This window comes from Grampus griseus (genome assembly GCF_964374135.1).
Source record: "Grampus griseus genome assembly, chromosome: 14".
Taxonomy (NCBI): domain Eukaryota; kingdom Metazoa; phylum Chordata; class Mammalia; order Artiodactyla; family Delphinidae; genus Grampus; species Grampus griseus.
In genome coordinates, this window is record NC_139008.1 from 84,727,617 (window position 1) to 84,752,523 (window position 24,907).

Genomic DNA, 24,907 nt, shown 5'->3' on the forward strand with positions numbered 1-24,907 from the left:
GATAGGGGCTGCCTTTTCTCTCCTGCAACAGGAAGCCTGAGGTGGACATTCCAGGACATGTGGTTGCTCAGGGATACCAGGTCCAAAGTCACGGCTGCACTGTTGACCTCTCCCTCTCACTGAGATGCAAGGTGCCTGCTGCAGCTCCACTCACCAGGGAGGAGGGGAAAGAGTGTAGGGCAAAGCATAAGGGACACCTTCTTCCGAGGAGGCTTCTTGGAAATCCAGCCAGTGACTGCTGCTCCCATCTCTTGGACAGAGCCGTGTCCCGTGACAACCTCTCCTGCAGAGAAATCTGGGAAATGTAGGTTTTTTAGATGGGCACATCATCTTTCTTCCCTGCTCTGCCCTAAATGCTGTTCTGTAAGATGAAGGGGACTGTACTGGTTTCCTAATTAGATCAGGGAGGGCCGCCATAACAAACACCACAAACTGGGTGGTTTAATACGTATTTACTTTCTCGTGGTTCTGGAGGCCAGAAGTCCAGAATCAAGATGCTGGCAGGGCCGTGTCCCCTCTGTTCCATGCTTCTCTCCCACCTTCTGGAGGTTGCCGGCGACCCCTGGTGTTCCGTGGCTTGTGGCTGCATCACTCCAATCTCTGCTCCTTTGTCACGTGGTCTCTTCCCTCTGTGTCTCTCTCTTCTTCTTACAAGGACACCAGTCACATTGGATTTTGGGCTACCCTACTCCGGTATGACCCCATCTTACCTCATCACATCTGCTAACGACCCTGTTTCCAAATAAGGTCACAGTCCAAGGTTCAGGGAAGAACCTGCCGTTGGGACGGACACCATCCCCCCAAGCACGGGGATCAGGGCCATTGGTTAGGGACTTAGCTATCTCTCCACAGAGTTCAGCTGAGCCACCCCCTCCTCTAGGAAACCTTCTCTGACCTCCCCAAAACCAAGGTCGCTGCCCCTCTTTGAGCCCTGAAAGCACGTGGCTCTCCCCAGCACTGCGGCTCTACCGTAATTGCCCGTATGCTGTCCGAATCCCTCACACGTCAGAGGCCAGGGAGCCCTATTTGGTCCTCTCCCTGACCCCTCATTCTGGGAGTAGACCTCAGTGAATGTTGCTCGTCTCTGACTCTAAATGACAGAAAAGCGGGGCTTATACACTGGCTAAAACGTGAGGGAATTAATTTTCTTCCCAACGGGAAGTCCAGAGGTAGGTGGACTTGGGACTCAGGACGCCAGGGCTTTGGCTTTGCTGTGGCCTCCGCAGTCGTTAGCTTTAGCCTCAGGTGGGGAGAAAGATGGCAGCCTCCGTCCCAGGGGAGCCTTTTCCGAGGGATATTTCCCAGACTCCCCTGCTGTCAGGATGTGTCCCACATCTGTGGTCAGCCAATTGCTGGCAAGCCTGGCTTGTTGCCTTCTGAGGGCTGCGAGGGAAAGATTGTTCCAGGTCTCTCTCCTTGGCTTACAGATTGCCATCTTCATTTCACATACCTGCCTGGGTCCAATTTCTCCCTTTTATAAAGATGTCAGTCATGTGGATTAGGTGCCCACTCTACTCCAGTATAACCTCATCTTAACTAGTTACAACTGCAATGACCCTATTGCCAAGTAAGGTCACATACTAAGGGGTTGAGGTTTAGGACTTCAACCTATGAATTTATGGGACGTAATTCAACCCATAACACCATCCTTGACACTTTGGAGGAAGAGGTGACACCTATCATTCTTTGGGCTCTAAACATATGCCAGGCATTGGGCCAAGCCCTTGGCAACATCCACTATCCCACTATGTCAGAGGAATAACTGAGGCTAAGTAATTTCCCTAATGTCATCTAAGTAATATGTAGCAGAGCCAGGTGTCAAACTCAAGACCTTTGGATCTGAAAATCCTGACTTCAGGGCGTGAAAACCTAGCTAATGGTACCAACTGATACTGGATACATCCTAGAGTGATATATGGACAAGAATGTCCCTGGAAATTCACTGGGGAGAGATTATTTCAAGGGAGAGCAGTCAGGGAAGGCTTCACAGAGGAGGTGAGATCTGGACCAGGCCTTAGAGCAAAGCAAACTTTTTGTGTACCATAACCAGATCAAGGAAATATAAAAATGAGCCACATTTTTTTTTAATTATAAAGAAACCATTTTCTCTTATTTTTTTAACTTTTTATTATGGAAATGATCAACCGTACACCAAAGTTGAGAGGATAATATAATAAATCCCCATGTATCCACCACCTGGATCCTGTGATTTTCAATATGTTGCAAATCTGTTTTATCTATTCTTCTCCCTGGACTGTTTGAAGCAAATCTCGGACAGTGTATTATTTTATCTATAAATACTGTTAGATTACACCTCTATTAATTGAAGACACTTTTTACATAACCACAATTCTACCATCACCTCTAAAAAAATTTGACAAGAATATCATCTAATATCCAGACAGTCATGTTTTCCTAATTATCCCAAAGTTTCTTTGTACAGTTCATTTACTTGAATGAGGTTACAGACACAGTCCACATAGTGCATTTGATTGATATGTCTCTGACATTTCTTTTAATCTAGAGATCTTTCCTCACCCCACCCCTGCCTTTTCTGTCCCCTTTGCTCCTTATGTTGCAGAAACTGGGCCATTTGTCCTATAGAAAGTCCCATATTCTGGATTTGGTGGTTGCTTATTTGTGGTGTTATTGTACTTGCTCCCTTATCCTTTCAGTGATGCTGTTTTTTTTTCTTTTCTTTTGTCTGTGTTGGGTCTTTGCTGCTGCGTGTGGGCTTTCTCTAGTTGCGGCGAGCAGGGGCTACTCTTCATTGCATTGCGTGGTCTTCTCATTACGGTGGCTTCTCTTGTTGCAGAGCATGGGTCTAGGTGTGTGGGCTTCAGTAGCTGTGGTGCATGGGCTCAGTAGTTGTGGCATGTGGGCTTTAGGGCACACAGGCTTCAGTAGTTGTGGCACGTGGGCTCAGTAGTTGTGGCTCATGGGCTCTAGAGCGCAGGCTCAGTAGTTGCTCTGTGACATGTGGGATCTTCCTTGACCAGGGATCAGACCTGTGTCCCCTGCATTGGCAGGCAGATTCTTAACCACTACACCACCAGGGAAGTCCCTCAGCGATGCTAAGATTGATCATTTGTCTTAAGTGCTGCCAGCCTGGTTCATCCCATACAGAGCTTCCCACTAACCTTTCACCTAGGGTATTAAGAACTTTGAAGCTTGTCCCAGAGCCAAAATTCATTGGAGATAGCAAAATAGTAAGATTCTAATCCTACTATTCCTTCTTCATTTATTAACTAAATTTCTTCTATAAAGAACTTACCCTTGTCAACCTTTGGTTACCATGAAGTACAGCGGGTTCAAGAAAGACAGTATGAATGCTTATTTCTTTTTCTTCATCATTTTTCAGACTAAGTTGGTGCCTTATCAGTCTTTAAGAGTAACTAATGAGTTTCTATTTTTTTTATATCAGTTTGACCTTATTGATTTTTTTCCATCAATTGCAGCCATTACTCTTTTTGTTGCCCAAGTTGATCTGTCTTTGGCCAGTGGAAGCCCCAGTGTTACCCTGTATCCTTTTGACATGATCCTATTGGTCATTGATAGCTTTCTTGCTTTCCTGTAGAACAGAGTCTCCCCTGTTCAGCTTGTACATTTCCTGCCCCAGACCTGGAATTGGCCATTTCTCTAAGGTCTCTGGTTCTTTTTAGTGGAAAATGATATTTAGAGACCGAAATCTGGATACTTGGAGTGCTCAATGCTATTGGTTCAATCATTATTTTCAGTGGGACATAATTAAGAACTTTGTAAGCTGTTTTTAAAGGAGAAAATAACTCATGAGTTCATACTGATATTTCTGATTCATATTTTAAGACTATAGAGTTTTACTTCTTTGGGTTTTATATGTATATCTCTTTACTTTTAAGCTGAAACATTTAGTTCCCCATGATATTAACATAACTGCACTTTGCTTTAGCCTGCATTATCCATATAATAGTTTCAAAATAGCAATACCAATATTTTTACTGAAAACAAGACTTTTGAATACAAGTTAAGATTTATTTACAGTTCCTTTTATCCTTAGGATATATTCCATTAGAGGCAAGGGTCCAGATACTGTGTTTTAAAATCATTTGAAATATTTCTTTTTGTGTGTCTGGTTAGGCACCAATTTGATATTCACTCAAATTCATTTATTTCAGCTTGCTGTCAATTTTTAGATGCAGAAAAAGCTTTTGACAAAATTCAACACCCATTTATGATAAAAACCCTGCAGAAAGTAGGCACAGAGGGAACTTACCTCAACATAATAAAAGCCATATATGACAAACCTACAGCCAACATCGTTCTCAATGGTGAAAAACTGAAATCATTTCCACTAAGATCAGGAACAAGACAAGGTTGCCCACTCTCACCACTATTATTCAACAAAGCTTTGGAAGTTTTAGCCACAGCAATCAGAGAAGAAAAAGAAATAAAAGGAATCCAAATCAGAAAAGAAGAAGTAAAGCTGTCACTGTTTGCAGATGACATGATACTATGCATAGAGAATCCTAAAGATGCTACTAGAAAACTACTAGAGCTAATCAATGAATTTGGTAAAGTAGCAGGATACAAAATTAATGCACAGAAATCTCTTGCATTTCTATACACTAATGATGAAAAATTGAAAGAGAAATTAAGGAAACACTCCCATTTACCATTGCAACAAAAAGAATAAAATACCTAGGAATAAACCTACCTAAGGAGACAAAAGACCTGTATGCATAAAACTATAAAACACTGATGAAAGAAATTAAAGATGATACAAACTGATGGAAAGGTATACCATTTTCTTGGATTGGAAGAATCAACATTGTGAAAATGACTCTACTACCCAAAGCAATCTACAGATTCAATGCAATCCCCACCAAACCACCAATGGCATTTTTCACAGAACTAGAACAAAAAATTTCACAATTTGTAGGAAACACAAAAGACCCCAAATAGCTAAAGCAATCTTGAGAAAAAAAACTAGAGCAGGATGAATCAGGCTCTCGGACTTCAGACTTTACTACAAAGCTACAGTAATCAAGACAGTATGGTACTGGCACAAAAACAGAAAGATAGATCAATGGAACAGGATAGAAAGCCCAGAGATAAACCCACGCACATATGGTCACCTTATTTTTGATAAAGGAGGCAAGAATATACAATAGAGAAAAGAGAGCCTCTTCAATAAGTGGTGTTGCGAAAACTGGACAGCTACATGTAAAAGAATGAAATAAGAACACTCCCTAACACCATACACAAAAATAAACTCAAAATGGATTAAACACCTAAATGGAAGGCCAGACACTATAAAACTCTTCGAGGAAAACATAGGCAGAACACTCTGTGACATAAATCACAGCAAGATCCTTTTTGACCCACCTCCTAGAGAAATGGAAATAAAAACACAAATAAACAAATGGGACCTAATGAAACTTCAAAGCTTTTGCACAGCAAAGGAAACCATAAACAAGATGAAAAGACAACCCTCAGAATGGGAGAAAATATTTGCAAATGAAGCAACTGACAAAGGACTAATCTCCAAAATTTACAAGCAGCTCATGCAGCTCAGTAACAAAAAAACAAACAACCCAATCCAAAAATGGGCAGAAGACCTAAATCGACATTTCTCCAAAGAAGATATACAGACTGCCAACAAACACATGAAAGAATGCTCAACATCATTAATCATTAGAGAAATGCAAATCAAAACTACAATGAGGTATCATCTCACACCAGTCAGAATGGCCATCATCAAAAAATCTAGAAACAATAAATGCTGGAGAGGGTGTGGAGAAAAGCGAACCCTCTTGCACTGTTGGTGGGAATGTAAATTGATACAGCCACTGTGGAGAACAGTATGGAGGTTCCTTAAAAAACTACAAATAGAACTACCGTACGACCCAGCAATCTCACTACTGGGCATATACCCTGAGAAAACCATAATTCAAAAAAGTCATGTACCACAATGTTCACTGCAGCTCTATTTACAATAGCCAGGACATGGAAGCAACCTAAGTGTCCATCGACAGATGAATGGATAAAGAAGATGTGGCACATATATACAATGGAATATTACTCAGCCATAAAAAGAAATGAAACCGAGTTATTTGTAGTGAGGTGGATAGACCTAGAGACTGTCATACAGAGTGAAGTAAGTCAGAAAGAGAGAAACAAATACCGTATGCTAACAGATATATACGGAATCTAAAAAAAAAAAAAAAAAAAAAAGGTTCTGAAGAACCTAGGAGCAAGACAGGAATAAAGATACAGACATAGAGAATGGACCTGAGGACACAGGAGGGGGAAGGGTAAGCTGGGACGAAGTAAGAGAGTGGCATGGACATATATACACTACCAAATGTAAAATAGATAGCTAGTGGGAAGCAGCCGCATGGCACAGGGAGATCAGCTCGGTGCTTTGTGACCACCTAGAGGAGTAGGATAGGGAGGGTGGGAGATGCAAGAGGGAGGAGATATGGGGATATATGTATATGTATAGTTGATTCACTTTGTTATAAAGCAGAAACTAACACACCATTGTAAAGCAATTATACTCCAATAAAAATGTTAAAAAAAATCGCGTTGTGTCTCATGAGAAAAAAGAACACTTTTATCACAACTTATGGTGAAAGTAAAGGATGCCAGTGGGAAGAACTACTCCTATTTTTACCACTAAAATGTAACTATTTGGACAAATATGAGAGGTGATCAAAGGGTGGCTGCTGGGTTTTGAGAGGCAAAGTAGGGTGGTGGTCTAGAGCTCAGGCTTGGAATCAGGAAGACCTGACCTCAGATCCGGACCCCATCATGACCACGCAGTGGAGCTTTGAGCAGGTCACATTACCTTTCTGAGCCTCAAGCCCAGCGAATGTAAAATGGAGAATGAGAGTACTATACCCCTCATAGGTATATTGTATTTTCTGTCTAGATTAAATGAAACATCCCACATATAGCCTTTATCACATAGTGAGTGCTGGGCCAATTTACATATTATCATCATCTTTTTTTTTTCCTATTTTTAAAATGTTTTATCACAAAATTAGGAGGCCCCAGATGAAGAAGGAAGCTCTTTTAAGCAGGGGAAGGGCAGGCATCCTTGTGATGCAATTAGGGTCAACACCTCACTACCCTCAGCTGACCGAAAGAGTTCAGGTAAGGCAGCAATAGGAGATCAGCGTTCCCCGAAGAGGATTTAGTCCTCCTGATCTTGCTTTGGAAGTAGACACAGCATCAACACCTCCTTTATTCTGCAGGAACACGTCTAAATAAAGATTGACCTTGCTCTGCAATTTCTTGGCTTTCAAAAGTGCCTGGTCACCTCCAGTCCTCCAACCCCCTTCTTTTGCTGACCAGTGAGAGCCAAAATCCTGAGTTAATGAGGGCAGGCATCTGTCCCCAGACCAGCTTCCAGGCCAAGCCACACTCATTCAGACCCTCCACGGACCCACAACCGTGACCTAAGAGCAGCCTGGGAGCTCTGGCTCAGGAACATGTAACTTTCCAAGAAAGAAGTTGGTTCCTGCCAAGAAAGGACATCAAGCCATCCCCTCAGCTGACCTCCATGAGTGCTGGCACGAAGGAGCAGTCATCAGGAGAGGCTGGCCCAAGCCAGAGGTGTTTCCACTGGTTCTTGTAATCCTGCAAAATGCCTCTGGGGGTTTAAGCTGGGCCTTTGGAGTTTTCAAAGTCCATGACATCAAAAGGCTACTGCAAGCAGAGCGCTGTCCTAGGCCCAGCGTAGAGACAGCAAAGCAACTACAGTGGATACATTCACATAGAGAAGTGGTCCTGTTGGCTGAATCCCCCAAATCCAGCCACCCCTGAATGATTAGTCCAAGCCAGCCTTGCCACCGAACGGCTGACCACAGATGTGGGACACATCCTGACAGCAGGGGAGTCTGGGAAATATCCCTCGGAAAAGGCCCCCCTGGAACGGAGGCTGCCGTCTTTCTCCCCACCTGAGGCTAAAGCTAACGACTGCGGAGGCCACAGCAAAGCCAAAGCCCTGGCGTCCTGAGTCCCAAGTCCACCTACCTCTGGACTTCCCGTTGGGAAGAAAATTAATTCCCTCATGTCTTAGCCAGTGTATAAGCCCCGCTTTTCTGTCACTTAGAGTCAGAGACGAGCAACATTCACTGAGGTCTACTCCCAGAATGAGGGGTCAGGGAGAGGACCAAATAGGGCTCCCTGGCCTCTGACGTGTGAGGGATTCGGACAGCATACGGGCAATTACGGTAGAGCCGCAGTGCTGGGGAGAGCCACGTGCTTTCAGGGCTCAAAGAGGGGCAGCGACCTTGGTTTTGGGGAGGTCAGAGAAGGTTTCCTGGAGGAGGGGGTGGCTCAGCTGAACTCTGTGGAGAGATAGCTAAGTCCCTAACCAATGGCCCTGATCCCCGTGCTTAGGGGGATGGTGTCCGTCCCAATGGCAGGTTCTTCCCTGAACCTTGGACTGTGACCTTATTTGGAAACAGGGTCGTTAGCAGATGTGATGAGTTAAGATGGGGTCATACCGGAGTAGGGTAGCCCGAAATCCAATGTGACTGGTGTCCTTGTAAGAAGAAGAGAGAGACACAGAGGGAAGAGACCACGTGACAAAGGAGCAGAGATTGGAGTAATGCAGCCACAAGCCACGGAACACCAGGGGTCGCCGGCAACCTCCAGAAGGTGGGAGAGAAGCATGGAACAGAGGGGACACGGCCCTGCCAACACCTTGATTCTGGACTTCTGGCCTCCAGAACCACGAGAAAATAAATACGTGTTAAACCACACAGTTTGTGGCGTTTGTTATGGCGGCCCTAGCAAACTAATACACCTGGGGATCCCTGCGTGTGTGTCCCTACGTCACTTGCCCAGTGCCCTCTTCAAATCTCAGTGGGAGGCAACAGCTATTGTTAAGGATGTTGATGTTGTGGATGACAAAGAAGAGCTTCAAAATTGGGCTATATTGTCCCAACTCAGGGCGCCTATCTAGGTTTCTCAACTTGGCCACATCCCTGTTACTCTGACGATATTTCTGATTCATTAGATTAGGCTTCTCCCACTCTCTACCGCGCGTGTGTACACACACACTGACTCGTGTGCGCATGTACACACAATTTCGCTTCTAATACCCTGAGCAACAGTTTCCAGCTATTTGCCAGACCATTCCTGAGATAACGAAACCCTAGGAAAGGCCAAGAAGCCCACGGAGAGATGAAAAGTAGTGATTTCTTAACCAATTGGCTTAAACAAACACACTGCAAGCCCATCCTGAAAATGTCTGGAAGGTCTGAACTATGTGAGTTGATCCTGAGAAAAGACTAGTCTCTGGGTCTAGAAATTGATACCACGAAGCCTGGGGCTTGGGGTTGAGGTCCCGGCAGCGTGCTCTGGCAGCTTGCGTATCTCCGTTCCTCCAAACGCCCTGTCCTCATGGCATTCTTGTGCTGAGCCCCAAGGGGTAACTTTGACTTTACAGAGTTCTTCTTGGTGGTGCTCTGGCCGCAGTGGGTCTAACAAATTCAGTCTGGTGCTTTGAAGGAGCTCTGTTTCCTGGGTTCACTCTCACTTTCTACCTTCTCAGGTTCCTGGATTGGCCCAAGAGGTTACTAAGATAGCTGTTCCTAGGTGCAAAGGAGGCCCCAAGGACAGGAAGGAATGCTGAATCCCAGCCCTGGGTGGGGATCGGGTGAGTAGGTAGGTGGACAGATGTCTTCAATACCTGTGGGCAGGTTTTGTCCAAGGGCCACAATCCCACCCCTGAAAGTTTGGGTGGACCCATGTGTGTTACCTTGAAGACCTAGGGATTTCTTGTAACTATGGAAACATAAATCTAGGCATTAAGAAGCCAGGGGGAAAAAAATGCTAGCGTTGCCTTGACAACAGATAAAAGCCCAAGTCTTTGTTGTTAGGAGTAGGGATAATGCACCTTCAATCTTTTAAGTTCATTTCCTTGTGGGAAAACGCTTAAGTGGGCTTGAGTACCTTCCCGAAGCAGCTGGTACTTGAAAGCCTTGATTGGGGAGGGGGTGGCTTTCTGAGGCTGACTCTCCCGCGGGACGGGCTGTCCTAGTCTGCCTTCCGATGGCTGAGATGTTCCCGAGAGTCTGTACAAAGGGCTAGTGTCCTCGTGCCCGCAAGGAGGCCCTCGTTTCTTCACTCCATGGGTCATTAAAGTGGGTGACCTCTGCTCACGTACTCTTTTCTGTTTCCAATCTGACTCGGAGTGTTGTGGCTTCTTGCAGGGAGCTGAGATCTTGTTATTGGGACAGATACTCAAATACCCTTTCCTCCCTCCCCAAATCCCACCCCTCAGCGTTTGTAAGAACAGGTACAAAATGTCGAGACGGATTACCTCTGGTTCTGCCACCCAGCAAAGATCACCCCTGAGCCTGCAGATAAGTGCCCAGAAATAGTCATAGCTCTGGGCCACATGGGGCTTTAATTACCATGTGTCACCAAGAGATTCTTTTTCTTCCTTAATATCCTCAGAGGATATTGGACCTCGATGTGGTGTGAAACTCTGAGTTGATGCCCAGATGAAATCTGCATGAAGAGAGTCCTCAAGCCAACTTCAGGGGACCAGCGAGAGGCTTTCTGTTCTAACTGGAAGAACAATGACGTTGCATCTTCTTCTTTTTTTTTTTTAAATAAATTTATTTATTTATTTTTGGCTGTGTTGGGTCTTCGTTCTGTGTGAGGGCTTTCTCTAGTTGCGGCGAGCGGGGGCCACTCTTCATCGCGGTGGGCGGGCCTCTCACTGTCGCGGCCTCTCTTGTTGCGGGGCACAGGCTCCAGACGCGCAGGCTCAGTAGTTGTGGCTCACGGGCCTAGTTGCTCCACGGCATGTGGGATCTTCCCAGACCAGGGCTCGAACCCGTGTACCCTGCATCGGCAGGCGGATTCTCAACCACTGCACCACCAGGGAAGCCTACGTTGCATCTTCTTGATGCTAAGTGCCAGTTCTCTGCGTGGGGCAAGACAGCAAAGGTACCTGAAAGGAAAATTGGAGGAAAGCCTTTCTGAAAGCCATCATATTGACATGTGCGGGAGTTTGGACCCCTGTTCCATGTAAAGAACATTGAGTAAAAGGAGTAAGAAACCCACACCAACATATTTATGACAAGGCTGTTGAGAAGGACAGGTGGAGGGGGTCTCCATCCTGCCCTAATCCCAGCCTTGTCTCCAAAAGGGATGCCTTTCAACAATTATTTTAATGTAATGTGTTGATATATCGAGAGTAATATGTGGAGAAATACAGAGAAGGTGACCAAGGGCAGAACTTTTTTATATGTCAAGTGTTTGTTTTTTTAGCTCAAGCCAATCCCGGGAATTCCTTTCCATAATCTGAGAAGCTGGCTGCCCACTCTGGTACTTGCGGGAAACTCAACATGGAGAATTGTGGATTATACAGATTTACCAATTCAAGGACTACTTGTTACGATACTAAAGGAGTCTTTTTAAGGAGATTTCGTTATTCAGCAGCTATTGCCAACCTGCTCTGTGCTGGGGATGTGGCCAGGGCCAAAGCAGGAACATAGAGGTACACATCTCAACTGTGCTGCAATTTAATGCACAAATGTGGAGATTTCACATACGTATTATAAAATGTGAGTATACCTGTGTCACAAAACAAACAGAAAAACAAAAACACACAAAGCCCATGGAGATGAAAAGATTTAAACTGGGCTAAAAGCAATTATTTACCGAAATCTCCAATACCATATTCCCTGACCCACGAGGCGACCAGCCTCATACTTTTTCTTCATCAGTCCAATTTCCTCATATTAAATTTCGACAGAAATGAAGCATTGTCATTGAGAAGCAGCACATTTGTAAATGAGAAAATGATCTGAAAGCATTAAAAAGGCAGGAGATAAATCAATTTTGACATATTGCTTTTTTGTTGACTTTGTAGCCGTTGAACTTGCGTCTGACTGAAGTATATTTCATAAAAAGCTTCTTTATTAATAAAGATTAGACTCGGATCTCTCTTATTACGTCTCTGGTAAGAGGCGAAGCTGTGCAGGGGTTCTTTTGGGTGATAATTTCCAGCCACTGTTTTCCACCCTAAGTGAGATAATGTAAATTAATCGTCACTGTCCCAGGGATGGATTTTGCAAGTGCCCTTAAAAAAGAAAAATAAAGAGGAAGTGTCCAGAAAGTCCCATCCGTCATCTCTTGTCTTCAACTCTTTCCTTTCACAGACTGTCATGACTTCACACTGTGATATTCTTTCTGGCTTCCATTTAAAACAACCACCTTTGAAAAAAAGTAGGTTTTCAACCTGGGGGTAAGGGAATTCATTACGTGGTGACATGGTGCTCCTGACATTTCCAAGAGTGGGAGGAAAGCGGGAATTTTTTTTTGTTTGTTTGCGGTTCGCGGGCCTCTCACTGGTGTGGCCTCTCCCGTTGCGGAGCACAGGCTCCGGACGCGCAGGCTCAGTGGCCATGGCTCACGGGCCCAGCCGCTCCGCGGCATGTGGGATCCTCCCGGACCGGAGCACGAACCCGTGTCCCCTGCATCGGCAGGCGGACTCTCAACCACTGCGCCACCAGGGAAGCCCGGAAACCGGGAATTTTAAAGTGGATGAATCACCGGGTTGTAAGATCAGGAGAACAGCTGGAGAGGGGACCTCACCGCGGAGGGCACGGCTCATCTCGAAAAGCGACACTAGTCAACCTGCTTTTTGAAGGCCAAATGGTGGAGGATAACTTATTTCATTGATGCACAAAGAACAAACAGGGAGTGGGAGATGGGTGACAGGGCATAGGCAGGAGAGGCGGCAGATCCAGAAAGCAGGTTAACCCTCTCCTCGCCACTGATGGGGATGCGGGGAAGGGAGCTTTTGGGCTCTGGCTCAGCCCTTGACGGCTCTCCCCTGCCAGAACCCCGGGCAGATAGGAGTGTTTTCACATTCCCAGTGGAGAAATACCACGTTGCCCAAGGAGTTCTGATGCATGTACAATTTCTTTTGACAATCTTTTGTTCATTAGCTCCTTTCCTAAGCGTCCACTGGGCCCCAGGCATCATTGTGGACGTTGGCGTTTCTGGGGTGGGACAAAGACGAATCAACCAGAACTTAGGAGGAACTTGTTTCTGGTCAGAGGGACAGACAGATATGTGGCTGCAGATGTCACCTGTAACCCTAACATGGCCATACCTGAATCCACCTGCTTGAGCCTGACCTCACTCCCCGACTGGATTAATTCCTTTTAGAAATAAGCCAGTCTGGGTTGGGCTTCTGTCACTTAGCACCCAAAGGATCTTGAGGAGCAAGAAGCTAACGTTTGTGAAGTGGAGGTGGCTCCGGGCATACCGTGAGCACTCGTTAGAGGGTGATCTTCGCCACCTTTTCTGGGCAGCTGGTCAACCCCGAGCGTGCCGTGGCCCTCCATTGTCGACCATTCTGCAGCACAGCATCCTTCATCAGCCTCAGGAGAGAGGAGACAGCTGCTCCTGCTTTCCTTGTCTAGGATTAGGCCAGCTGAGATTTCTAGAGTTAGTTTGTTTATTTTTTGCAGTACATGGGCCTCTCACTGTTGTGGCCTCTCCCGTTGCAGAGCACAGGCTCCGGACGCGCAGGCTCAGTGGCCACGGCTCACGTGCCCAGCCGCTCCGCGGCATGTGGGATCTTCCCGGACCGGAGCACGAACCCGTGTCCCCTGCATCGGCAGGCGGACTCTCAACCACTGTGCCACCAGGGAAGCCCTCTAGAGTTAGTGTTTAAGAATAGTTTTGATAAGAGTTCTGAAACCCGCCCCACGATCACAGGTGGAGGATATTTCACCTGATAAGAATTCACTCCATTTCTCCTGCTGAAGAGCTGACTGCTGACCCGGTGTGGATTCCTGCTTCTTGGCTGGCGATGGTTGGGTGAGATCTGCCATAGTCACCTGCTGACTTTGGCTGCACAGCATTCACGTCCCTTTTTCTGGTGACAGCATCTCTCTTTTCTGCTGGGGACCTACTGTGTTCTCAGCCCATGTGGATCAAGTGGGCTGATCCACTTGCACAGAGGGAGGCAGTGCTACAGCTAGGATTGTAATGGTCATGAGAGTGAGGGAATCCAGAGCTCATTCTAGAGGGAGTCAGGGAGATTTGAGAATTCCAAGGGTTCTATTCCTTCTGTGCTAAGACTGCTTCTTGGCTATTGAAACTTGGGTTGCATGTAAGTGATGGCTGAATCTTTCTACAAGAAATGTGGAGAGATGTGGTAGATTGTTTGCAAAGATGGCCACATTTCTCCACCCCTCCCCTGGTCATTCATTTCCTCTCTCTCTCTCTCTCTCTCTCTCTCTCTCTCTCACTGTCTCGACCCAGAAGCCTGCTTCCCCCATGTGAAAAACCCTGGGCTTCTGAAGGATGGGAGACCCTGAAGAAGACAGCCTGATTGTCCTAGATGAGGCCATCCTGTTCCATTCTATGGCCAGATGACTCCCAAATATGTGAGAGAGTTCGGTCAACATGAGCGGGGTTGTGTCCCCATCTGCAACTCATGACAGATGCATAAGTGGGCCTGGCTGAGACCAGAAGAACCACCCAGGTGACTTTCAGAGCAATCATAAATGTGCGGTGTTTTAAGCCACCAAGTTTTGGGGTTATTTGTTACGCAGCAAAAGCTGACTGTTACAGATGTTATCAGTTAGGCTTGTGACGTACTACATTGGTTGCTGTGCTTAAAAAGTTGTCTAAACGTAATTTATCTCCACAAGCCCCACGAAGCTTTGGGAGGTCACTGACTTTGAAAACCCAAGGTATTCCTGTTGCTATGGATACCCCCATTGAGACAGGAGAGTGTAAAGAGGGAAACCTAGGGTTGCCTTGACAACAGGTTTGAATATCTGAGTCTGGGAAGGCACGAGACTATCAAAAATAGGAAGAATCAGGAGGAGGGGGAGAAATTCAACTGAAAATGCTCCCCCCACAACAATTTGCCTCCATGGGGGTCTCAGGCCATTAGAAGCAAGCATTACCTGAATTGGGGGCTAAAAAGGGAGCAATATGAAACGTCTCTTTCCACGGCCCATGCCCACAGTAGGGGGAAGTCGCAGAGCCAGGGAGCAGCGTGAAGAACAGACGCCAAGTGCTGCCTTGAAGAGTTTGCAATTTGCTCTCAACCAAGTTTCATTCCAAGAATGAGAGCTTGACCAGGCTGGGATGGGGTTTGGAGCGTCTGGTTCCTTCCTCCTTCTCTCCTGCAGAGAGGGAAACCGAGGCTCTGGGCCTCGGTTTCCCTCTCTGCAGGAGAGAAGGATGGGCTGCTCGAGGTCCCCGTGACATGACATTAGGATTTTGCTCTAGTGGAGTGGCTGAGTGCTCCGACCTTGGAGTCAGCCAGCCCCGGGTACATGTCCTGGTGCTATTTACTCGCCGTGTGATGTTATATCAGCCCGCTGACCTCTTAGAGTCATTCTGTGAGATGGGAACCGTAATAATATCAACTTCAAAAGTGGTGAGAACTCCGGGAGCTACTGCATGAAAAGCACTTAGCCCAGCAAGTGCTTACTATTATTTTTACTGTCAAGTCACTCTGTCTCTCCTTTTCAGAGTCATCGAAGTCATATTGGGGGGGCCCAGTGAGATCCAGAATCTTCTCAGGGAGGCTTGGTGGTGCCTTTTAAGATGCTCACTGTCATTTTCTGTATCATACAGTCGGAGGTCCAAGCTTATAATTTCCGAAGCAGCCGCGTCTTTCATTTCCTCTCGTGGTAGCCTAGCCAGCCAGGCAGACAGGGTCACATAGCTTCATTTTTTCACTTGGTCAAGGAGGAAATTGCCCAAAGTCCCCAAGAAGTTTCTGTCTGCTCCCTAGACGGCATCTCCTCCCCGACACCCCTACCCTGAGGCGGCTGCCCCTGCAGCACGGTGCAGCCACACAGATGGCCCAGATGTGGGGTTTAACACAGAGCGAGAGGAAGGAAGTTTGGGGCATCTGTTTGTGAGAGAAAGTCGCCAGCCGTGCGTGGGAATCTTATGCATAGCAAAAGATTGTTGGGCAAATACCACTTGCATATTCAGAGGTGAATTTCAGACCTGAACATCCTGTCCCACCTAAACAACACAAGCTAAGAACTTTCGTGCGGGGGGAAGGGTCTCTGTGCACGGCCTGGTGTGATGATTGAGAGGAGGGGTCCACAGTGGTCCAAGGTGATCGGCATAACCCAGAGGCGAGCTGAGCCGGCATTATCTGGGGAAGGATGGTTTTGTAGAGCAAATCAGTAGCCCCTGTGTTTGACCAACTCTGGCAAGGAGGAAGCAGGATAAAAGGCGGCGGACTTCAATGACAGGGTCCACACAGCGGAGGGGAGTGGGCTACCCATTCGTTCCTAGGCGGGCAGTGGTGCCTTCCCTCAGTTGCCAGTATCAGCAAGCAGCAGAGGGGTCTCATTTTCCCATGAGTGTCTCTGATCTGGGCCTCTGCTTTACAGAGCACCTCTGGTTTCTGACCAAGCTTCTTGTTCACAGAACAGAAGGTTAAAAAACTGCAAAGCATCTTTGAAGTGGAGGCCAGTTGAAAGGATAGTGAAGTTTTGACTTCTCACTAGCTTGGCCAGGGCACACAAGAGCAGGCGATGCAGACCTCCCTACTGCCAGCGCCGCTGTCCATGCCCCCTGAAGGTCCGTGGTGTTGGTTCAGGTGTGGGGAGTGAGGAGGGGGGAGGGCGTGGGATGCCAAATAATCCGTGTTGGTGGCAACGTCAGGTGATCAGCCAACGGCTCAGGAAAAATAAACTTTCTTCCGTGGCTGCTTTCGTTTCATGAAGTTCCGAGGGGGGAGGCAGACGCAAGGCTGTCTGTGTGTGTCCTATAATGTTAGCCCCCAGGGTCACAGCTTAGGCCCCAATGGCAAAGAAAAACAGTGGCTGTGTTGCTGGCCTCGTCTGGCCTCGTGTTAGGATGGGCGGGCTGGAAGCACAGCTGGATACAGATCCTGGTCTTGGATAAGATTGTCGCCTTTTTTGTCCCTTGGCAACATCCCCCAGTGCCACGCAGGGTTTGTTTTTGTGTTCCCGACTCGCCATCTGTCTCAGGATTAGCAATCCAAGTTCTGTGATCGTCCGGCCTCCACTGTCATGATTAGTGGTTGGTCGGGCTCTAATTGACTCTAAACCCTCGGCTGGGGAGCGCAGATATATCTAAGCGAGCACAGCCATGCTGTCAGAGACCTCCTTGGGCACAGCGTGTCCGGGAGCGTCTCCTTTCTTCACCGGGCTCCCCGTCCGGGCAAAGGAGGACGTAACACAAGGCGGCGCCGAACTTAGGGTCACAAGACAGGGCTCCGGTGAGGCCATCTCCCTCCTATCCTCAGCTTCCCCCATGGAAGGGGTGGCCCCTCTGCGAGGTCCAGCCTGGGACGTAGCAGCGGTTACGTAGCAGGCACCGCCGGCCAGCACGCCTCATCCTTGCTGGCGGAACCTCTATGTGGTGTGGGCGCCTACCCTCCTCCAAGTCGGGAATGTATTCAGGGGTGTCAACCTCATCCCCACTCAGGGGTTAAATTCTGATCAGAGCCGCTCGGCTTCGACAAGCCCATTGCTCTGACCAGCGCTAGCTTTGGAGGGACCAAGGGTCTCAGGACTGGCCAATGGGGCACTAAAGACATCTGTCTGGGGCCTCTGGAAAAGAGGCTCAAGGCTCGTGTCTTTGGCGGGCCGCTGTCGGGGCTGGCTGTGACGCCTGGGGTGGCACTGGCCGTCTTGTGACAGTGACAGCCCAGAGACAAAGCTCGCACTCCAGGGATGCAAGACCAGAGAGAGAGAAAGGAAGGACTCAGGTCCTCGATAGGACCCCTGAATTTGTCACTCCTGGCCCTGCCCTGCTATGGGAACTCTTGTAAAGTGAAATAAAAGAAAGTCCTTATCATTTCAGCTCTTTTGAAGCGCTGCTGTCACTCCAGATCAGTGCATCCTCAATGGCCTGTTCCTCCAAGAGTGGTCCAGACCAGTGGCACTGGTGGCATCTCAACTCTGCCCCATGCCTGCGGCCCTAGACTTGGCCCTAGAATTCACAGGTGGTTCACGCACACCCAAGCTCGAGGAGCCCTGCCTCAATGGCTGTATTTTTCCCACAAGCCCTACTGAGGAGGACGTTGGTTTTGACAGTGATGGGCTCAGTTTCCCCCCAAGACAGAGCAATAGGTGTTGGGTCTACAGGTTCTGACACGCCCATCTCAGGTATACCAAGGAGTTGTGGAAAAGCTCTGGGAGATGGGGGACCTCGGTCGGCGTTTCACAGGAAGATATGACAGAGTTGTTTGTGAGTTTCTGCTTTCCTCGACTCTTTTCCATCGACTTGCATTCGGGTACAGGATTGATTTTAATCTAAAGCCGTGAGGGCAGTAACATCTCATTCATTCAGGCCTCACCAATTTGGAAGTGATCCTTTCAACTGAGGCCAGGCTGGCTGGAGTGAGCGCAAGACTGAGAGCAAATTGTTGTTCGGACTTTGGCTAAGTGGAGGCAATGAGATGCTTCCAGTTATAAATGAACCTCGGTGTGTTCAAGTTCAGTAGGAACCATACTTGAAAATCAATCTATCAATAAATATTTATTGAGTGTCCCTTAGGGACGCGTCCCTCGATGGCAGAATACATCTGGTGAGAAATTACTTTTAATCATTACCCACGCTGGAAAGTAACGGATTTCCTTAGGAAACGCAATTTCTTCAACAGTCTGTGTTCCTGTCAAAGGCCAACTTCTCCATGTGTGTGTATCCGCCTTGCTTCTCTCTCTCACGAGACATCAATCCCCCCTCCTCCCAAGATATTTATCACTTGATGTTTTTCTGTCATCTTAAAAAAAGGGCTAATCTCCATCCATATTCTCTACCACGATCACCCTTTTTCTCTGCTCCCCTTTACCTGAAATTTCTTCAAAGAGTCGACTGTTGCCCCAGTTTCTACCTGTCCTCCATTTTCCTTCAAATCCACTGAAATTCACACCCCATAGATGAGGCTCTTTTCATGCTCCCTGGAGCCCTGGGGTTGCAAATTCCACCGTCCGAACTTCACAGCATTTGACATAGTTTGTCACCCTCTTTTTCTGGAAGCATTTTCTTTGTCCTCTCTTTCCTGATTTTCCACCAACCTCATTGGTGCCTCCGTATTGGTCTTTTTTTTTTTTTTAATTGGGGTATAGTTGGTTTACAATGTTGTGTTACTTTGTGCTGTACAGCACAGTAAATCAGTTATACGTATACGTATATCCACTATTTTTAGATTCTTTTCCCATACAGGCCATTACAGAGTACTGAGTAGAGTTCCCTGTGCTATACGGTAGGTCCTTATTAGTTATCTATTTTATATCATATTGGTCTTCTTTGCTGGATTCTTGCCTTCTGTGTCTCTAAATGTTGGCGTGCCTTGGGACTGGTCCCCTGATGCTTCCTAGATGGGGTATTGAGATCGAGGCTTCACGTGACCACCATACGCCAGTGGGTTCCGAGTTTACTGTTATGCTTGGCTCCCTGCCCATGGCCACTAACCCAAGTGGCCCCTTTCACTGCCCAGCCCCCCCAACTTGTTGATTCCTCACCTGAGGATGCTGTTCTCCAGATGGACTCAATTTCAGTTACTCTCAGAGTAAATTTCAACTCCTTTCTTCCTGTTGCTCGGGGCAAAACTCTTGGAGTGATCCATGACCCCTTTCTTTATCTCGCCCCCCACATCTAATCCATCAGCCCATCCCTTGACTCTACAGCTTGAAGTATAGTTGGAATTTCACCACCTCCATTGCTACCTCGAGGTCCAATTCGCCATCCCATCTCCCCGGGCGAGGACCCTCCATATCTCACTGCCCTCGAGGTCTTACTGAGCAGCCCACAACGATCCTGTTAAAACTCAAGTCAGATCATGCCCTTCTCTGGCCAAGTCTTCCTATGGCTTTCCTCTTCCTCAGAGTAAAATCCCAGCTTCTTCTAATGGCCTCGAGGCCCTCTGTTTTCCTGTCCCTGAGAGCAGAGGCTTCTTGCTCTGCCTGGGTATCCCCAGTTGAGACAGTTGATGCTCCCTTTCCTCCTTTTCTAGAACTTGCTTTGCTCAAACACGTGCCTGGCTCACTCCTTCTCTTGTTCAGCCTGTACTCAAATGTCTCCTATGTAATTTTTCCTCTGGGCAGTTTCGTATCATGACCTGTGACATCTCGTGTGTTTAGCACCTGTCACCCCTCTGGAATGGAAGCCTAGGCTGTTTTGGCCACTGCTGCATCCCTGAATGCTCAGTGTGTATGCGTCAAACGAGTAAGTCAGGCTCTCAGTTGAACTTCTCTGAATTTGGACTGATCTTCTGGCCAACACAAAGGAAGAGGGCTTTGGGGAGGACACAGGGTGGAAAAGACCAGAAACCCTTCCTGGTGAGCTCACCGTGTGGTGAGACGAGGCTGGCAGACATTATTCATGGTATCCAGCAGTGCACCAAGCTAGCTGCTGGGCACGCAGTGTGAACTGGCCAGACGTGGCTCCCGCTGGCCTAGGGGGGGCTCTGCCTCACCTGGTGTGGAGGGTTTATGCTTCTGTGTGTGTGTGTGTGTAGTTCTATACAATTTTATTACATGTGGATTCTTGTGACCCCCAACACTCTCAAGATACAGACCTGTCCAGCTCTCTGGGCTGCCCCTTCATGGTCTCACCCCACTCCCCACCCCTAAGACCTGGCAACCACTGATCTCTTCTCCATCTCTGTCACTTTCTCATTTTGAGAACGTTATATAAACCTAAGCATGCGTTATGCTCGACTGGCTTTGTCACTCAGTGGAATGCCCTTGAGATTCATCCAAATCCTTGGGTGTATCAATCACTCGTTCCTTTTTTATTGGTGCCTTCCATGGCATCTGCCTTAGTCAGCTTGGACCACTGCAACAAATGACTGTAAACTGGATGGCTTAAACAAACGTTCATTTCTCACAACTCTAAATGCTGGGAAGTCCAAGATCAAGGTGTCAGTAGCTCTGGTGTCTGGTAAGGCCCCGCTTCCTGACTTGTAGGCAGTGGAGAGCAGAGAGGGAAGCAAGCTCTCTGGTGTCTTTTCTTAAAAGGGCACGAATCCCATTCATGGGTGCTCCTCCTTCATGACCTCGTCTAACCTGAATTATCTCCCAAAGACCCCACCTTCTGATACCATCACACTGGCAGGTAGGGTTACATCATACACCACAAACATTCATTCCCTAAGAATATGTACGTACCACAGTTTAACCATTCATCTGTCCAAGGACATTTATACTATTTATACTATTAACTAGACTAGGCCTTTGCAGATTTTGAGACTCTGGATGTATATTGAAGGTAGAGCCAATGGCACTTGGGTTGGGCGTGGGTTAGAGAGAAAAAGGAAACCTAACCCGTAGCCTCAGTTTCCTCATTTGTCAAGGGGGGTGGTAGAGACTTGGGAGAGGGAGTGTGAGCTGGGACGGGCTTGGCATCTGGTGAGAACTGACGAGCATTTGCTGTTATTCAAATGCTGGGGAGGGGTTTCTCTGCGGTGGGTTTGTGAGGACTGTGAATCAGGGCTGGGCCTGGAAGCACATTCCTGGGGTCCATGTCACTCTCCTCCCCTCCCGGTAATTTTCCAGCAGGATGTGAACCAGTGTAGCCGTTGGGAGATGTGTGGGGCTTTGAAGTGTGAAAGGCCCCCTCAGGTTCCAGGGGTCCTGGCCCCAGGGCTCTGAGCAGGTTGTCACCTGACATGCCTCCTTCCACCCCACACATCGCGGTGCGGGGCGAGCGGCTGGAAAGACGTCTGGGGCCTTTGGCTTCTCCCTCTCTAATGAATAAGATGGGCTCTACGACTGTGCCCTGTGGTTGTTGACGGGCTCAGCCCCTCTGAATGTATAAGAGCACTTTTGAAACGCAAGGTGTTCTCTCTCCCAGAGCTTGACGTATAACCTCGGAAGCCGCCGCGGAACATCATTAACCCAAATACGAGCCCCAGAAATGGTAAAATGCCCCCAGTTCACTATGGGTGGGGAAACACCTGTGATCTGGGGGTTCAGAGGTACTATCAGTGGTCCTTAGACGAAAGGTCTGGAAGTTCAGGGGTGCTTTCCAAGGCGTCTGCTTTTGGGACTTGGGACCCAGCATTTGGGTGGAGCCCCTGCCTCTGCACTTTCCTGCCCTGTGACTTCGGCTGTCACTCAGGTGCAGTTCCCTCATCTGAAAGGAGGGTACTGGTCCCATCCCAGGTTGCTGGGAGGCCCAGGTGAGCTGAGTGTGAACGTGTGTGGCACATAGTAGGTTCTCAGCCGCCGTTTGGAAAGCTCGCGGGAGGGCAAGCAGGGATGAGGCAATGCTGCACTCCCAGCTGACCTGCCAGCATCTGCGGCCTCCCCATAGCCCAGCGCAGCTCCCTGGTGGCTGATGCCCAGTCCCCAGGTACTTAAGGTCGCCTCCAGCCAGAGTCTCGACTTCCTTGGGGGGCAGGAACACACGCCTAATAACGATGGTGGTTCACACTTACTGTCTGCTCCGGCTCTGAGGTCCAGGCGCTGCTCCGGACAGCGCTCGGCCCTCTTGTGCATCCGCTCCCAGGATCTCGCTCTTCTGGACTGAAGAGGTGACCGAGTTCCTTGCTCACTGTCGCTCAGCCGGTCAGTTTGGCTCCAGAAGCCTTGGTCTCGTTGAACTTCTTGCTGCCTGCTCTGTCCTCATCCCAACTCATGCCCCCAGGGGTGACCCTCGCCCCCTCGTCCTCCACTTCCCAGACCCGTGCAGGTGTCGGGGTCCTCATGGACCCCTGGGGGAGAGCAGGGGGCCTGCTTCCTGGCACACATGGCAACCTGGCAGTGTGTGTGTCTGTGTGTGGGGGTGGGGACAGGCTCAGGGGCTCGGGGGCAGCAGCAGGTTTGAGGCAGCAGGTGCAGGCATGGGCACGGGTGGCCTTGCAGGGTCCTGGCTCTGCAGGGTGCAGGGTCAATTTACCTTCCACTCAGGCAAGGCCAGGTCCTGATTCTTTGGGCCTTATTGAATTTGCTCTCTTCTTCAAATAGAACCCGTTTTAATTGACTTTTTCTGATTATAAAAACTATACACGCTCCTTGTAAAGAATGCAAACCACACTGGGAAGCATAAAGATGAACATTGAAGTCTCTCCAGTTCTTCCCACGGAGCGGGTAACACTGCGGCCACGTCCTCTGCAGCGTCTGATGGCACGTGGCTCACGCATACCCCATCGCAGGAGCAATTTCACATAAATGAGATCATCATCGTGCCCTGCTCTGTGACTTGCTATTTTTCCACTCGGTACTATAATAGAGACTTCTTTCTCAGCCAGAAAATGTAGAGTGATGCCAGGATTGTACACGACTGAATTGCATTTCATCGTGTGAGTGTCCCGTGACGGAGCTCGCTGAGCCTCTTTTGTTGGGGCTTTAACTTTTAAAAAAAACTCCTATTGGAGTATAGTTCATTTACAATGTTGTGTTAGTTTCAGGTGTACGGAAAGGTGATTCAGTTTTATATATACCTATATTCATTCGTTTTTAGAGTCTTTTCCCATATAGGTGATTACGGAATATTGAGTAGAGTGCCCTGTGCTGTACAGTAGGTCCTTGTTGGTTATCTATTTTATATATAGTAGTGTATGTATGTCAATCCCAAGCCCCTAATTTATCCCACCTCCCACCCCACGTTTCCCCTTTGGTAACCATAAGTTTGTTTTCGAAATCTGTGAGTCTGTTTCTGTTTTGTAAATAAGTTCATTTATACCATTAAAAAAATTAGATTTCACATATTAGTGATACCATACGGTATTTGTCTTTCTCTGTCTGACTTCCTTTACTTAGCATGATGACCTCTAGGTCCATCCACGTTGCCGCAAATGACATTGGGGTGTTAACTTTTGGGGGGAGGGGGCCTTTTCTGGCTTCAACAAACCACCTGGTACAAACACATCGTGAATTTGTCTGATTACGTTGCTGGGAAAAAATTCCGAGATGATTAATCGCCGTGCCAACAGTGCCAAGTTGGACTCCAAAAAGTAGACCATTTTCCACGCCTGTCAACAGGGCAGGAGAAGGCCTCTCTCCCCCCACGCTCTGTACCCCAAGTGTTGGCAATATTTTCCCTTGTTGCAATCTCACGTTCACATGCTTTTTTCTTGATGATCCCAGAGGTGAAGCATCTTTTCATGTGCTTCTTAGGCATTTGTGTGCCTTCTAGAAACACCTTTGCCCATTCTGGGCTCTTTGTTCTTTTTTTATAAACCACTGGATGGCTGCTAAACTGGTGAATTGACCTAAATCCTCTGCAAACCTCAACTCTATCTCCAGCAGGCTTTGACTGGAGGGAGGTGAGCCAGTTAAGGGTGACAGCCGCACGGGCCCTGCTGAGCCAGGCGAGACCCCGTGGACTGAGGTTCTGCTCTGCTGAGGGTCTCAGGACCTGACAGTGGCCCCTTATGCTGCCGACCACAGCTGGAAGCTTCTCAACTGATCTGTTAGGGCCTATTCGGCCTCTGGTCCCGCGTGACTTCCGTGGGGTCGCCTTGGGCTGTTGCTCTTCTTGTTTTTCCAGTAGGAAAACACACCTCGCCCGTCAAGCTCTCCTCCAAAGTCAATGTTCGAGGTGATTTAAAGCCATGCAGGCCAGCGCAGGTCCACATCAGGCACCTCCATGCGGAACCAGACAGGCTGGCCCATGGGCGGGCCGGGTGGCCCCATGTGCAGCTTGGTTTGACAGTTGCCAAGTACGAAGAGGGAACCCAAACCACCAACGTAGTCATGAATGCAGGGCTCGTGCACGGCAGGCGGGAGATCACGGCTGGCTGAGCGAGCAAGGAGTAAGTGTGGGTCAGAGTCCAGGGCAGGGAGGGGACCCGCGAGGTCATCTCTGCTCTTTGGTCTTTCGTTCTAAAGCTTAGGAAATGGGGCTCAGAGAGGGAGGCAAATTGGCGGCACAGGTTAGCCTTGGATGGGGACTTCGCGCCTTCTCCTCCTCTTTCTCTTTC